Below are 16,322 nucleotides of genomic sequence, written 5' to 3'. Positions count from 1 at the left end.
GTGTACAAGGCCATGTGGGCCCACATGCCTGCCTGATTTTCTAATGATACCTCCCAGCACTCTCCCCATTGTTCATCAAGCTGCAGCCACATGGGCCTCCTTTCTTCTCCACAAACATGCCAAACCAGGATCTGCCTCAGGGCCTTTGAACTTGCTGTTTCTCTTTACTTAAGATTCTCACATGGCTGGCTCCTTCTTGTTATCCTTCTTCCTGGCTCAGCTCTCAAATGTCACAATCTAATACCCAGTTTGATGTAACCTCCTTCCTAGCACCTTTCTTTATCATACCACCCCATTTTCTCCGTGGCACTTAGCACCACTGGTATGTTCTTGCTAGTTTGTTTAGTGACTCTTTACTGCAGTAGACACTGGGCTCTATGAAGACAAGAGCTTTGTATATCTTATTCGTGCATGAATTCCCAGTGCCTAGTACATAACCCTACTCAATAGTTGAAAAATGGAAGGATCTGGACTTAGGAAAGGCAATGGCAGAATAAAAACTGAAAGAACCTTTAGTGATTAGCCTTTCCTTTCTGAAGCTGTAATATGAAGTCCCCCCAAAAGAAAGGAAATTGCATGGGATGCCTGGATGGCTCAGTCGGTTAAGTGTCTGCCTTCAGCTCAGGTCATGATCCCAGGGTCCTGGAATCGAGTCCCGCATCAAGCTCCCTACTCAGTAGGGAGTCTGCTTTTCCCTCTCCCTCTGCCTGCCGCTCCCCCTGCTTGTGCTCATTTTCTCTCTCTCTCTCTCTGACAAATAGATAAATAAAATAAAATCTTAAAAAATAAAAAAGAAAGAAAGGGACTTGCCCAAAGTCACAGGGTAGGAACCAGAGCCAGGTTCTTTCCTCCAGACCACACTGCCAGAAAGAGAGGCTGTGGCTCTTTGTGAATCTGACCCAACTACATAACCTTGGGTAAGCTAACCTCTTCAGACCTCTGTTTTCTCATCTGTAAGATGGAGCTATTAAGAGTACTGCTTTCCTAGGGTTTTATAAAGACTAAATAAATAAGATCATGCCCATTAATATACTTAGCACAGTTCCTGGCCCATGGAAAAGCACTCAATAAATATTAGTTATTATGAGTTTGCCAAGCCAAGGCAGAATCAAAGCCTAAGGTTGGGGTGAGGGTGGGGTCCACTGAACCCTCTGGAGAAGGTCCAGGCTGTGCCCCAGCAGAGCAGGAAGCCGCTGGTCTCTGGTCGAGTCTAAGCTTGCTGGCCCAGCCACAGGCTGTTCTGCTAAGCTGCGAGCAGGCGCTTGTCTGGGGTGGGGCCTCCCGTTCTTGGCTCCCCAGACTCAGAGGAAAATCTGGATGTGGGTAAATGTGCACATTTGCAAGAGAGCACACACATACTTAGGTGGCAATTTTCTTTTTAAACAAAATTAGGTGGCAATTTTTGGAGAGTTGTATGGATACATTAATGGTGTATGCCTGCTTGACAGAATGAATATGATATGAGCAAATAAGTTGGTAGCTATGGGGCTTGTGTGTGCAAAGGTATGAACAAGTGCAGGGGTGAGAGTTCATGAATGGACCCTTTTAGGATATATGTCTGAATCAAATCGGCCTCCTTGGAACTCCCAGACCCCTCTCATAGATGGGGAAGAGAGCAGAAAGTGGTTCATAATGCACAGTTTCTGGCTGTGTCACCTTGGGCAAGTGGCTTACCGTCTCTGATTTTCATTTCTCTCCTTCATAATACCATTTTGAGAATGAAACTAGTTAATGTACATAAATGCTAAATATAGGATGTTACACAGTTTTCAACAAATATTACCCAGCACTATGACTTTTAGCAGCCAGCTCATACTACTGACTGCTGAGTTTGTAGGTAATGAGAACTCTCAGATGTATTATCACGCCATCCCCCACCTGTTCTTCACGAGCTGATTTCCTCCAACTCGGTGCTGTAGGGCTTTAATGAGACCATGATGCACTTCACCCTGTGTTTCACCTCACGTCTTCTGCTTCTCAGAATCTGGATTCCAACATTCAGAAACTTGGTGGTTGTGACATCCATGTCTTTATCCAAGTCACTGATAAAATGTCTACGCACAAGTGGGAGGAGCAATGCTCTGAGATCTTTCCTCATTCTTTTGGTTAGTGACCTCAAGTGCAATTCTGGAATGAGTCATCTCAGAATACAGAGGAGCCGTCACCGAGGAGCCAGGGCAGAGTCTGGGTCGCCACCTGTGAAGGATGGTGCTACTCTAGGGGGATACTTGCCCTTGGGGGAGATGAGAAGAGTTCTAGTAAGTCCCTTCCAACTCATACAGATATGATTCTTTGGCCTGTGCAGGCCTGTGGTCTCTATTACACCCTGAAAGAGCCCTCGAAGGCAGGGAATGGATTTCCGCTGGCTGTTAATCAGGCTTGCACATGCACCAATGCTTGCTCAATGGTCCTTGTAGCAAGCTGCCCTGGCTCTTGGGAGACCTGGATCAAAAGTCATTTGTTCCCTGGTAGCCTTGGTCAAGTCAGTCACCTAAGTCCTGTGAACGTCTTTCCTCCTCTGTAAGTGATATGGTGTTTGTTGGGTGAAGGGGCTGGAATGGATCCGTGAATTCAGACCCCTCTATTGTTTTCAGGGGCAGAATCTCTTTTTTCCTAATGAAATTGTAAATAGATTAAAGCAGAGCTACACTATTAGGGGCAGGGGTGGAAAGCTAGGCCCTGCCCACAGGCTTGGGAAGCACAGGTTTGAAAAACTGGATAGTTGGTCTCTAGGAGCCCCTCCAGTTCTGACAAGCTGGGGCTCTGCTACTCTAACATCCCTGTCCTGTCATAAAAAAGTCCTAAGACACACAGGTGGATGTGCTAGGATTCTAATGCACTATGATCTGTATTTGTAATGGCCCATGTGCAGTGACTTTAGTCTTTAGTCCTAGAAGTCTGTGACTTATTCTGTTCCTTCCATGGAGAACCAGATGTACTTGGAGGAATTCAAAGCCAAATCAAACTCCCACTAAAGAAGCTTTTATCATATTTCTTCAAACTGTTAGGCTTTGTTTCTGGCAATGAATTCCTCCCCGTCACTCCCAGAAGTACCCAGGCACAGACCAGTGATGACATTCTCCCTTATGGCCCAACGCCTTGCCTTTTCCTAAGCATGTCTCAGATGTTCATTAGTAGCCCACATAATACTCCTAGGAAGCACATCTGCCCTTTTACTCCCACTTCTCAGATAAGGGACACTGAGATTTGCACAGCACACCCAAGGCCACCCAGAAAGGTGGTGGCTGAACTGAAAACACACAACCAGACTTCCTGAAACTGGGTGCTCTGGATTTCCTAGGCTGTAGGAAGAAGCAATGAGATAGGATATTATTTAAAGTTTGGAGAGCCTTTCATGAAAGAAAGAGTCCCTTGATTCATTTTTCTGGATTGGAGAATGTCCACACTCCCCTCAAAATTCCAATGTAAACTTACCATGGATTTGGGTGCCCTTGGTAAGTATTTCCTGATCCCACTCACCTCCCCTCCACGGTGTCAGCCTCAGGCATCAGTGTTAGGGCTGGCTCTTGCTCCCTTTCAAGAAAGAATCCTAAGTACATTCTATTTGTGACAGTAGCTGAAAGGCGGGGAGGGACAGGAGGGATTGTGCCTTTGAACCAGAATTAAAATCATCAGTGAAAGAATACTGACATTCCAGGTAATTGCTAGTCATGAAGTCTTTAGCTACCGAAGTTATTTTTCCTCTTAGTAGTAGGGAGCCACCAAAGATTTTTGAGAAGAAGCAGGACCAGAAGAGAACTATATGCTGAGATCTTAAATCAGATCAACAGGGAGATTTTTCCATTGAAGACTCCCACTCTGGTATGGACTGGGCTTGAACAGCAGCCCTACTGGGTTAAGCCAACTGAAATTCCCTGTGGGGAAAGAGGCTTGATTTACTTCTCAGAAACTTGGATGAACCCTTGAGTCATTTGCTAGTTTGTAGGCAGTCCCTGCCAGGTCCTCCTGTAACAAAACATGTCAAAGAACTGGACAGAAGCAGGAAAGGAGCCAGTGGCTTGAGCCCTTGATGGGTCGCATGACTTTGGGAAGGCCACAGAACCTCTTCTGAGCCTCACTTTATCTGTCTGTAAACTGCAGGTAATAATAGCTACTCCTACCTACTTCCCAGAGCTGCAGGGGAGACAGATAACATGATAGGTGAACACACAGGGAGGAAAAGACGCAGAGGAACACCTTATTAGGACCAATAATGGCTTGGTAAATGGCAGCCCGAAACTCCAGCGGACTGAGAGGCTCTCAAGAGAGCTGTCAAAGGCCGGGTCTGCCCATGCCTGAAATTAGAAGGCAGAGATGACTGACAAAGGAAGTCCTCACCTAGGACATGGGGGAAAGGGAGCTGGGACTGGGGGGCCCCTTCGTCATTGGTATTCTGATATTATTGTTGATGGAGTATACTATCATACCTACATGTAATCTGTAAATTCAAAAAAATCTGCATGCATTATTTCACTTGATTTTGAGGGAGGAGGTGCGGCACCAGGTAGAATTGATAGTCAAGAAAGTGGGCTCTGGAGTCAGATAGACATGGTTTCAGATCCCAGCTCTACAATTCACCAGCTGTGTGACCTTGGGCAGTTATGTCACCTCTCTGGTCCCAGTAAAAGGGATATGGTCTAAGTACCTATCTCACAGAGTTGCTGAGAAGGCTAAATGAGTCAATGCCTGACAAATAGCCAGGACTGGAATACACTCAGTGCAAGTTAATTATTGTACCAACATCACCATTATTATGACACTTATTATGAACCTCATTTTGTAAATGAGAAACTGAGGCTCAGATCATTTGAAGGCTCTGCCCAGGTTCATCCACCTAATAGGTGATGGATTCAAGTGCCAGCCAAGAACTGTAATCCATACTCCAAGAAGGGAGACTCAGAGAGTGCTGTTGTAGCTGGAGCCAATTATTTAAAACAAGACTCTCCAAAAGAATTTTCTACAATGGTAGGAATGTTCTATATCGATGTCCAGTATGGGAGCCACTAGCCATGTGTGGCTATCAAGGACTTGAAATGTGGCTGATACAACTGAGGAACTGAGTTTATAATTTTATTTGATTTAAATAGCCACATGTGACTCCCGGCTATTGTATTGACCAGCTCAGCTCTAGAAAACATGGCACAGGAACCAGGAACCAAGGATGCTTGGGATTCAGAGAAGGATGCGGGGTCCACCTATCTAGTTGGCACAGTAGGCACACCCAGGGTCCATGGTACTTTTAGGGACCCCTGAAATATTTTAATTTCTATTAAATTCAGAAGAAAGAAAACAACTTTTGGGTTGAAGAAAATATTTTCATATAGAAAAATATATTTACTATATGTACCAACATTACCATAAGATATAACTTCTAATATTTTTTCATGGATGAAGGGGCTATAATGCTTAGGATCCTTGAACGTCTTAATGGGACCCTGGGGAGTTGGATATGTGAAGGAAACAAAGGGCTTCCAGGCACATGGGTTTTGCGGAAACAAAGGGACAAAGTGGGGAAGGATGAGAAAATGTTTTGTTATTGGGTCTCCTCTGCCAAAGTCATTCATTCATTCATTTATTAATTCAATACTTATTTACTGAGGGCCTACCCTGTGAGGGCATTCCAGAACAGAAAATAAGACAGATGAGGTCCCTGCTCTTGTGAGGATTCCCTTCTAGTAGCAGAAAGAAAGAGATGATAAATCAGGGTGGTCAGGGGGGCCTTACATGACGAGGAGACATTCGAGCAGGGCGAGGGCCAGAAGGTCTTCTTGAGAAGGAGTTTCAGGCAAAAAAGAACAGGCAGTGCAGAGCCCCCAAGGCAGGAACAAGGAGGTCTTGCACATAGACCAGAGGGAGCAAGCAGTCTCCGAAGTCTTGAGAGTGCTTCCCAGACACAGAGGGTCTTTCAGCTACTGTTTATCAGCAAGGTCAATTTTCTAATGGAAGAGAAACCTCTTCCACACTGTGAGGACGATGGCTGTAGGCATTCTAGTTCACAGACTCTGACACTCAGTGAGGCCCAGACAGAGCAAGATCTCTTCCTCTTGGGATCCCATATGGATCCACGGCCTTTGCATTTGGAGCTGTTATTACTATTATTAAATTATCACTGTTGTAAAAATACAGTAATGTTAACTACTATTCCACTAGGTGTTCAAAAAGTACGTGTGGAAAGAGGGAACTAGTCTCTGTATGTGTACTGATCCCAGCCTATGTCCCAGGAGCTCCTTGCCAAAGCACCCTTCTACACACACACACACACACGCACACCCCTGGGTCTTTGTGACACCCCTTCTTTCCTTGCAATGATCTGTAACAAAGGTCAAGCAGCAGCTTGAACAACATCAAAATAATAAACAGAATTTCTATTCTGGGGCGCCTGGGTGGCTCAGTCAGTTAAGTGTCCAACTCTTGGTTTTGGCTCAAGTCATAATCTTGGGGTCATGAGATCAAGCCCTGCTTCGGCCTCTACACTGGGCGTGGAGCCTGCTTAAGACTCTCTCTCTGTCTCACTGCCTCTGCCCCTCCACCGACTTGTGTGCACACACTCTCTCTTTCTCTCTCTCAAAAAAGAAAAAAAAGGGAATGATTTCTATTCCATAATTTCTATTACTGTCACCCTTTCCCCAGCAGTGGGTGCAGAGAGCTAACTGATGTGATGTCATTCAGAGGCTGAGGGGGGCAGTGTGGTGGGTGTGAGGTGGCAGGGAAGACAGAAGATGGAGAATGCTGTGGACAACATGAATTTCCTGATCTTTTTCTATTCTGACACTGGCATGCTGGGCTGACCTCTCTGGGCCCCATCCTATGTGATCTGTATAATGAGGCCATCCAGCACAGCTCCCCTCTCTATCCAGGCACAACAAGCTGCCTTCCCAGGAGCTAGCAGGCCCCAGAGCCACCAGTCAAGTGGACCCTGTTCCTCTTAGCTGGCTCTGAGAAGCTTCTGGAATGGAAGCTTCTCATTGTTCTTGTGCACGATACCATCGGCCACCCATGGGCACTCCCGGTCAGGTCTACCTCTAACTCAGGCACCCCGGGGGTGGGGAGGCTACTATCAGCCACATCACATGGTGGTCGCCAGCTCAGGCTCGGGCCTAAGGCAGCCTGCTTTTGAGTCCAGCCTGGGTTGATGACCGTTGCTGGCTGTATGACCTGGAGTAAACTATTGAACCTGACTGAGTTTCAGCCTCTTCACATATAAATAGGAGAAGATAGTCATCAGGGTGTAGTGAGGCTCAGTTAAGATGAAGTGCCTAAGTCCTCACAATGGCTCACACATGAGCTGTCACCTGCAGACACTGTGATGAAGATGAGCCCCATTCCTTTGGTGTCAAGGGTCCTCTTTCACCCATCAGAGGGCCAGGCAGGAGACCCAGTGGGAGCTGAGCAAAACCCCCTCATTTTATGGGACCTCCACTTGCTTATCTGGGAATTGGAACTGGTCCCTGCTCTTCTGCCTTAGTGGAGCTCACCCTCCACTGAGCTATTGTCGAATGATGCCCTGAGGATGGCGAGGTTTGGGGAATGTGAAATATTTACAGAGGTACAGACACTGGTCACAGCTGACATTTATTGAACATTTACTATGTGCAGAGGCCCCGTGGTAAGCACTTGGGATGCATTATAGCTTTTGACCTTGCTCACAGCAACCCTATAATTATCCTCATTTTGCAGATGAGGTAAATAAGACTCAGAGAGGTTACCTAACTTCCAACGCACAGAGTGAGCGTGGCCAAGGCAGGATTAAAATTCAGATCACCTGTGTGTGATCTGATCACCTGCCTCTCCATCCCCGGGGGTTGGAAATAGCACTTGGGAGAGAAGGATCATATAACCATGTGTCCTCTCAGCCCCACAAACACAGATTCTCAGCAAAGGCTCTATCTCCAGCCCTCCCTCTCCATCCCATTCCCTCTGGCCTGGTGCAGCCTAGCCATGCTGTCTGTCCAGCCAAGTCCAAACCCCTCTGAGCAGAACTGCCTAGGACAAAGCCAGCAGGTGGGCAGGCCTGGGCAGGCAGGGAGCGGCATTCTAGCAGTGGGGCACGACAGGCAGTTCCGCTCTCTGAGGCCCCTGTCAGTGCAGTGCAGCTGGCTGAACCTGACTGCTGGGCTGGAGGCACGAAAGGGTTAGGGATGATTTCGAGCAGCAAGGTGCATACTAATGAGATGTAAACCAGCCCCTGCTGGTAGGCTCTGGGCCAAAGCCTAGAGTTCCATACTCAAGCCCCCTGAGTTCAGTTCATACCGATTTCCTCCTTCCCGAAGTAATTCTGTGCTCCACTCCTCCATGGCAGACACAGAACAGAACCACTGGGCCCCCTGTGTTCTTATTGGACAGGGCTGGCCATCGAATGGAACCAGTGGTTCCCACCATTGGGAATTCCCTGAGGGGGGGTAGGGGTGAGGGTTAAAAATACATATTTGCCAGCTCCACCCCAGATCTACGAAACAAAATCATTAGGGGTGGGGCTTAGGAATAGATGTTTAACAAGTTCCCAGGGTGATTTTGGTGGGACTGGTGTTTGGGATCTGCTGAACAAGGTCATCTCTTCCTTTAGGATCCTGTGTTCTACCCTGCCTCCTTTCAAAGTGGATATCCCATAGGTGGCTCTCTCCTAGGCCCTGGTGGAGAGGGGTGGGGAAGGGAGGAAAAGACTGCAAGCTCCTAGGAAGTGCTTCTCAAAAGTCAGTGTGTTAAAACTCACAGCCTCATCTCAGGAAGTCTGAGTAGGGCTGCAGTGCACTCAAGTGCTCCCTGTCCCCTGTAGGTGGTCTGCTGACCACTGTGGGGGGAACACTGGCCCTCGGGCAAAGCAGACACAAGGTTATCTCTAGAGTCAATTAGAAGAGCAGACAAGAAAGGGAAAGTGACAGGTGTGATTCCGGTGTCGGACTTTCACCTGAGAGTCTCTGAATCTGCAGATCTCTCTGTCCGTCAGCATCTCAGACCCCGGAGGCGATTGTTTATCTTGCTGTGGTCAGGCCCATCTATCTTCCGGATAGACACTCAGCCCCATGAACCATGTTCTACTTGCAGTAAATAGAACTGAACCGGACAATAAAAGGGTTTCCATCCACGTGCATATACCTCATGACCCAGCAGACCCGCTCTTAGGAGACACAACAGAAGTGTGCACGCATACTCACCAAAGACTCACACAGAATCATCAGAGAAGCACTATGATAATAGCCCCACAGTAGAAACACCCTGAACGTCCACCAAGAGCAGAATGCAGGATGCTCATCTAAGGGGATGCGAAGTCCCAACAGAAATGAAGTATTGCTCTAGGCAACAATAGAGATGCATCCCACTGACATAGTGTGGAGCAAAAGCAGCCATACGCAAAAGACTACATACTGTATTCTTCCAACTATATAAAGGCAAACTTATCTGTGGATTGGAATAAGATAAAGTTGCCCTTGTGAGGGTATTAGTGACTGGAAGGGGCACTAAGGGGCACAAAGGTGGTAATATTCTGTTTCTTCATCTGGGAGCTTGGTTAGTTTCTGGAAAGTTCATTGAGCCATACACTTATGATTTGTGCATTTCTTGTATGTATATTATACTTCATTAAAAAGTTTTCTGAAAATGCTAGTAAAGGACTTCAAAGAACTTTTAATAAAAGGCAAGACACTGAAATAATAAAAGCATTCTGACTATGGCACATTGCACGGGATATCATTGCTTATGGGATCTTGGACCCTTCCTGCCCCAGGACCAGGAAGGAGAGAGTTCTCAGAAACCAAGAAGCACGGGAGCTGTGCCAGGACTTACCAGGACCGTGGAACACCAAGGACTTAGCAGCTCCCTCTCCCACCCCCACTTGGCCCGCCCTCCACAGAGCCGCAAGGGCAAGGCAAGCCCACTTTCCACCAGGTTCCCTGGCTCAGCTGGGTCACCATTCACTGGGGCTTACTTCCTGAAGCATTTTTCTATCCTCAGACCAGTTTTCCGGTCCGCTCTCTCATTTGATCCCCTCAAAGACCCTCTGAGGGGAACAAAGAGTATTTTCATTTTATAGATAAGAAAGTTGAGACCCGGGGGCGGGGGTGGGGGAGTGGGGGCGTGGTCAGAAGATTTGGCCAAGGTCATACTGCCAGCAGTGGCCCAGTCAGGACTCAAATACAAGTCTTCAGATACCAAGCCCAACATTCCTTTGGCTACACCACAGATGGGCTCTTCTCAGGAATAGCCTTGCTGATGTAGCTTCATCACTTAGTGAGCACTTGCCTGTGGATGTCAGAGTCCTTCAACAACCCAAGGATGGAGGTACTATCATTGTATCCCATTTTACAGATGAAAAAAACTGAGAGTGAAGAAGTCCAAGTGCCTTGTCCCAGGTTAACAGCCAGTAAGATGGCACGTGGATTGGAAAAATGGCCTCTCCAGAGTCCCAGCTCTGAAACACTAGTTTAGTGGTTCCCAAACCCAGCTGGACCTCACCTGGAGTTCCACTGGAGCTTGTAAAAATACAGATTCCCTGGCCCCACACCCAGATCCCACATTCTAGTGCTATAGACTCAGAATGGGGCTGAGGAATCTGTATTTTTTTAAAACAGCTCTAGGCATTTGGATAGCTCAGCCCTAAACTAGGCTGCCACTGAAATAGGACAGTAAAAATAAAACAACTTAAAAGGTAAAGTTGCATTTACAACTTCCAAATTACCTCAGTGAGGCTCTCTAACAATTAGAGTTCTCCTAACGATGGTATACAACCCCACAAGAAGGTATTTGACAACAGCCCAGCTGGCTGGGTAATCACTATGTTTGTGTGTGTGGAGCGGGGGAGTGACTAGCGAGGAGCATCAGGAGGGCTCTTGGGGAGCTGGGGGTGTCTGCTTTTGCTCTGGTTGCTGGTTAGCCACTGTTGTGTTCACTTGGTAAAATACATCAAGTTGTAACTTACAACTGATGCACGTTGTTCTTGAATGTTTACAAGAAGGAAAAAATAGCACACAGTCAGAGATACTGTATAAGGAATCTTTACAGATTAGAGACTTACAGGAGGGATCCAATAGGGTTCTTCTAAATTATGTGCTTCCAAGAGTTTGAGATTCTAGGATTTGAATTTTCCAAGATGCTGTGATTCTTTTGAATCAATTCCCAAGACTTCAGGAGCTCCCAAATCTGTCAGAGTAGCTAATGTTTAGCTAGCTTTTAATATGTGCTGGCTACTATGCTAACACCTTCTGTGAGGTAAATAGCACTATACGCCCTGCACCCTCAGAGACGTGAAGTGGTATGTCCAAGGTCACAGACATGGACCCTGGCTCCAGAGCTCATATGCCCAAGCCTGGCGCAATACTGGTATCAAGCTCTGCCACTTCCCAAGGCTAAGCTCCTAGGCATCTAAGATACTGCATTTTGTGCCACGCAGTCCTGCATTTGCTGAGAGGATCCAGAGGAAGGAGAGAGGGTGCTGCAGGTACAGACAGCAGCCCTGACCTGGGACACGTGAGCACAGGCACACTAACGTTACCCCACAGCTGGCAAGTATAGTCCTGCCCAGCTTGCACCCCGGCCAGCTTCTGTGGGCATTAGAGCCAAATGGGAACTGGGAAATGGAGAATTCTCCACTGTGGGCTCCCTGCCCACAGCAAGGGGATGGACAGGTGCCTCACAGGGGCCACTCCAGTCTCAGGAATGGGAAAAGACTCAGGACTGAGAGACGGGAAGGGATTTCTCTTTTCCACAGGCTCCAAACTGGAAAATGTGTGAGGCATCACCTCTTTCAGAAGGAGATGAAATTTAGGAGATGATTTGTTAATCAGTGAGAATATCAGGCATGTGCTTGCCCAAGGGGTAAAAAACAACATAACGTTCTACTCCAATCCCCTTCCTTAAATTCCTGCTCCTCCCCACAGCCACGCACACCTAGCCCAGGCACCCTCAACTTAACCTACCTCAACACGGTCCTTCAGTATTTACAATTAAAGGCCATGCTTCTACGATGATTTTCTGAAGTCCTCATGTTTTAAACAGACATATGAAAATATTTTCAGATGCAACTATATATCTAGGATTTGCTTCAGAATAATCTGATGATGGAAGAATTAGTGGAGGAAACACAATTGTTGAAGCTGAGTGGATTTTTTTTATACTATTCTGCTAACTTTTGTGTATTTCTGTAATTTCCCATTAATAAAGAAAATCATATATAAATTACATTGAAAAAAACCTATACTCTGTGGCCTGTCACATAAGGCCTTCAATGACCTGGCCCCATCCTACCTCTCAGTGCACGCCTCCAACTGTTCTCCACCCAGCTGATAATTTCCTGCACACACCGGCCGTGCCTTGACACATTCTACTCTCTCTTTCTGAATTGCCTTTCCTACTTTTCGTTATTCAGACTTTAAAACTGATGTTCAGTGCCAGCTCCTCCAAGAAGCCTTCCCTCATTCACTCTATAACTGGGCTGACTATCACTCCTCTGGGTCCCCAGGCCAGTCCCAGTTTGCCTTTATTTTACTACTTCCCTCAAGGTACTAAACCGTCCATTTATAGGCCTGCCTCCCCCAACCGTGAATCTCTGGGGGACTGACACACCTTCGCGCTCATTAGGTGTAGTGAAGTAAGTGCCCAGAGGACAGAAGCTGTGGGACGGAAGCTAAGTGGCTGAGCCTCACCGAGTGTCTCCTGTCTCTCCACGGAGACCAGCACCGGCAGCAGCAGAGGAAGCTACCAGGTCACGCCTGCTGGCCTGCAGGGCAGTTATACAGAACAGAAGGGCCTTGTGAAATGGTCTAACCTGGCAACAGGCACACAGAAGGGCCGGTGAATGAGAGCTCCCCTTTCCAGGTTTAAATCCCGTGCTCAGCAATGGCTCCCTGTCGGCTGCAAACGACCCAGGACACCATTACCAACTGGTCCAATTGACGAGGTTTATGTTCCCCTGTCCCCTGAAGGGTGACTCAGAGTCAAGCCATCAGCCTGGTTGTGGATCCCAAATTGCGTTCTGAGGCTGTGGAGATGATCCGCCAGCCTCCTCAACGGAGGGGCCGGAGAAGCCGACTAAGAAGCGATACCCTTCCCTGAGCCAGGCTCGGCAGAGAGAGGCAGAGGCAGGTGAAAAGGTGTGGGGAGTATTCCTGCCTTCCCCGCTCACTTGCTGTGTGACCTCATCCAAGTGCTCAGTGTTCTCTGGCCAGGGTGCGGTGTCTCCATCTGTCTGATTTGATTATCAATAAGGATCCTTCTGCACCCCACTCTTATTGATCTGTGATTGGGTAGGCTAATGCTTAGTCCCTCAAAGTGACAGTTCTCATCTATGAATTAGAAATGAAGATTCATTCGTTCCCTCAGCAGCTATGCAATGAGCATCTTTGATGGGCCAGGCGCTGTGCTGGACATGGGGGCCAGAGCAGTAAGCAACACTTAGTAAGAGAGACAGTATCTGGAAAAAACTCTCAAATAATTATAACTGCAACTCTGATTTGTCTTACAAAGGAAGACCTCAGGGCGCTGTGAGCTGGTCTCCACCCAGGGGAAGCAGAGGGAGCTGGTTAATTGATGACCGTGAGCATAATGAATACGACCCTGTGTGCTACATGCATGACCTCATTTAGATGTCACATCCATCTCTGAGAAAAGGACTATCATTAGTCCTCTTTCTCAAATTAGGAGACTGAGGTGTAGAGAAGTTGAGGCCCAGGTCACACAACTAATAATATCTAGGATTTGGAGCCACACGTGTCTTTGTAAGCCTGTCTAGAAACCCCCGTTATACATGTTAGCATTAATACCATTAGCCATAGAAATAGTAGCACTGAGATTCTGAGCCAACTCAGCTTGCGCTGGGGACTCAGGAAGTATGGGAAACTTCCAGAGGCTCTGTCCTGTCCGGTTACAAGAGACTCCAAAAGGTATGGCCCATCCAGGGTGTACAGAAGGTCCCTGATTGTACCGACATCATTGCCTGGTTTTTCTTGCCTCACATTCTATCCTGCCTGGTCCCACCTGGCCAGCAGGAGTGCCAGCACCATGGCCTGTCGTGGGACAGCTGGAAGGAGAACTTCTAGCCTGAGGTGAGTTCATTTGTACCCAGGGAAGAACGGGCAGGGAGCGGAGCATGGTGGCCCAACTCACAGAGGACTGGTGTAGAGTGAGCCTGGCCGCCCCTCCCTGTAGAAAGCACAGCCACAGCTGACTCAGAGGGGCTGGAGAATGTCTGTGTCCTTCTGGGTCTGTCTCCTGAGTATTTAAGGAGACCACTAAGAGTCCTGGAGTCAGAGGGGGGTTCTAGGAAGAACTTGACTCCCTGTAGCTCCTCTTCCATTTTACAGATGAGAAACCTGAGGCCCAGGGGGCACCTGGCTGAGGGGGTGTCACTGTTGCACTCTGTCAGGCTAGCCAGTGTCATGGATTCAGCACTGGTGGAAAGCTGAGCTTGCCCCTGGGTTCCTCACCTGCAAAATAGACAGCCATTCCTGCTTTGCCTGCCCAACAGGCTGCTGGGGTGAATCAATTAAGAATGGCTCATAATATTTATCTAGCCACCTTTATTTTATATGTAGGGAAATAGGCCCAAAGAGGTATGGACCCATCTTAGACCACACAGCCTGGGAGTTACAGAGACATGAATAATGAAATTCTCTTTCCATCCTCCTTCAAAAACTCACAATTTTCAAATGACCATGCATACTCAGCCCAGTCCCTGAGCACAGGCAGCATCCAGCCAGTATCAACAGTAATAGTAACTATCAGTAGTGTTCCGCATGGAGGGCTCTGTTAATCTGCCCAGGCTCAGCTCTCCATCTGTAAAAGGAGCCCCGAGCCTGCTTCTCTACCTTCCTCCTCTCTCCTGAGCTGAGGCGACCAGTGCCAGAGTGTGGCAGGGGACAGAGGCAGCTCTTCTGAGCCCTTGGCAAACCCCAGCATGCTCTGCTGCTCCCCACATGGGGGCATATAGCACACCCTCTCTCCAGTGGAGGGCTGAACTCTGGCCTGGTGGCTCTGTTCAGTGTTCCACTCCATCTCACCTGCCTCCAAAGATATGCATCAGATTCCTGCTTCCCCCAAGACAGGGGAACAGAACTGCTCCCACTCACCCCACCCCAGGGCTGCCTCTGGTGCCTCTCAGACTCACAGCCTTTTACAGCCCTTAGAGATGGTGAGCACCCCCATTTTATAGCCAGGAAAGCTGAGGTTCTAATCAGGGTGCCTCAAGAGCCACACAAGAGCCAGGGCTGGCCAAGTTATCTGACTGTCCCTCAGGCCCTCCTTCCCTCCTCCACACCAGGTGGCTTTTCTGTAATAGGACTCCTTTGCCACCCTGGACACACACACAAGAAGCCAGCACCTCTTGTTTCCCTAGCCCCAGCACTTCCCCCCTAAAACCATGTAGGAAAATGCCACCACATCCCCCCCGGAAGGCTCATCCCCAGAAAGCCCATGCAGAGACTTTCACTCTTCCAAGGACACAACTCCAACTTTTCACACGTGCAAATATGACCTTGCTCCTTCATGAGATCAAAATCCTGGCCTTGTCCATTGCTGGGCCCTAATCCCCAGCCCCCAGTCTGGGCTGGCTACATCTCTGGCTTCATTCAGTGTACCTAGGCACCCCAGGCCCAGGTGTCCCTGCCCTACTCCCTCCATGCCTACCCCTCTGAAATCCTGGTCCCGTCACCACCTTCCAAGAGCCTTGGAACGCCCCCACCTGCTCTGGAACAAGGCACAAGAATGGATTCACTTTGCAACCCCCTCCCCCAACCTCCCATCCTCCAGCAGTCCTTACCTATGCCCTTCAGGTAGGGGAGGGTGCCCCAGGGTGGGCTGCTGGGCTGGAGCCCTTTCCACGCACACCAGGCTGACAGGCTCCCGAGGGAGGTGCAGAGACTCAGAGCAGGAAAGCCGGACGCACTCGCCGCACTCCGAAGAGGCTGCTGAGAAAGTTGGAGTAGGTGTGTCCCAGCCCAGAAGGAGGAGGAGGAAAAAGGAGGTGGGAGAATTGAGGCGGATCATCCCCTCCTGCCAGCTCTCTGTCTCACGGAGAGGGAGGGAGGAAGCCAACTGGTTTGTGGCCCAGAACTCACAGTGGGGAATCGAGTCATGGAAAATGACGGCTGGAAAGTTGCTGAGAAATCAGGCCCATCTCCACCTCCCTCCTGGGTTTGACAGAGGGATAAACTGAGGCCCTAAACAGGTAGTACTCTTGGAGGGCACACAGAGACCATGAGGGGACTGGGGAAGGTCCCAGGTTGCTAACCTCTTGGCCAGTGTTCCCTCCACATTTCTCCCTGACACTGCAGATCTGAGACCATCCTCCCCACCCTCCCAGGCCCAGTTCAAAACCCTGGCGCTGCCACCTACAA

General features: G+C 48.5%; 1 protein-coding gene across 1 annotated transcript in view; it reads right to left on the bottom strand.

Annotated features, from left to right (window-relative positions):
• Positions 1 to 15,955, bottom strand: part of FAT2 (FAT atypical cadherin 2) — a 77,754-nt gene extending 61,799 nt beyond the window's left edge. Inside the window, exon 1 of the mRNA XM_002920750.4 lies at positions 15,746 to 15,955. The gene's annotated coding sequence lies outside the window, so the exon portion shown is untranslated. The remainder of the gene's footprint in view (positions 1 to 15,745) is intronic.
• Between the last annotated feature and the right edge of the window lie 367 nt (positions 15,956 to 16,322).

This window comes from Ailuropoda melanoleuca, chromosome 3 (genome assembly GCF_002007445.2).
Source record: "Ailuropoda melanoleuca isolate Jingjing chromosome 3, ASM200744v2, whole genome shotgun sequence".
NCBI classification, from domain to species: Eukaryota; Metazoa; Chordata; class Mammalia; order Carnivora; family Ursidae; genus Ailuropoda; species Ailuropoda melanoleuca.
This window is presented reverse-complemented; position numbering and strand designations above follow the sequence as displayed.